General features: G+C 49.3%; 1 non-coding gene across 1 annotated transcript; it reads left to right on the plus strand.

Moving 5' to 3' along the window:
- The first annotated feature begins 94 nt into the window (after window positions 1-94).
- Window positions 95-166, plus strand: trnag-ucc (transfer RNA glycine (anticodon UCC)). The gene has a single exon. It is a non-coding gene; the product is annotated as a tRNA-Gly (tRNA).
- The last annotated feature ends 240 nt before the right edge of the window (window positions 167-406 follow it).

Below are 406 nucleotides of genomic sequence, written 5' to 3' on the forward strand. Positions count from 1 at the left end.
CCAAAACAAATATCGCATCAGCTCCTCTAGCCCTATCAGCGACTCATGTGTTTTGAGTGTTCTTACTGACTGCGCAAGCCAGGGTCAATTTCCTGTTTTGGTGGTATAGTGGTGAGCATAGCTGTCTTCCAAGCAGTTGACCCGGGTTCGATTCCAGGCCAAAGCATCTCCTTTGGTTTGGGCTGTGAGGGGGTGACGAAATGCAAGTGGGAAGGTGTCGGCACCCTAGATTACCCTTGGCGAGTGTAGTGGTTTAACACAGGGAGCGCACAGGCCCAAGGGCATGGAGACGCAGCTCGAGTTTCTCTCCATTATCACATAAATATTTCGCCTTTTACTAAAGATTTCTGTGGAGGGGAAGTTTTTGCGAGTGACCTGTATTTTTGGAGGCTCTGATCACAGCAGA

This window comes from Sinocyclocheilus anshuiensis, unplaced genomic scaffold (genome assembly GCF_001515605.1).
Source record: "Sinocyclocheilus anshuiensis isolate Anshui unplaced genomic scaffold, SAMN03320099.WGS_v1.1 C31550290, whole genome shotgun sequence".
NCBI classification, from domain to species: Eukaryota; Metazoa; Chordata; class Actinopteri; order Cypriniformes; family Cyprinidae; genus Sinocyclocheilus; species Sinocyclocheilus anshuiensis.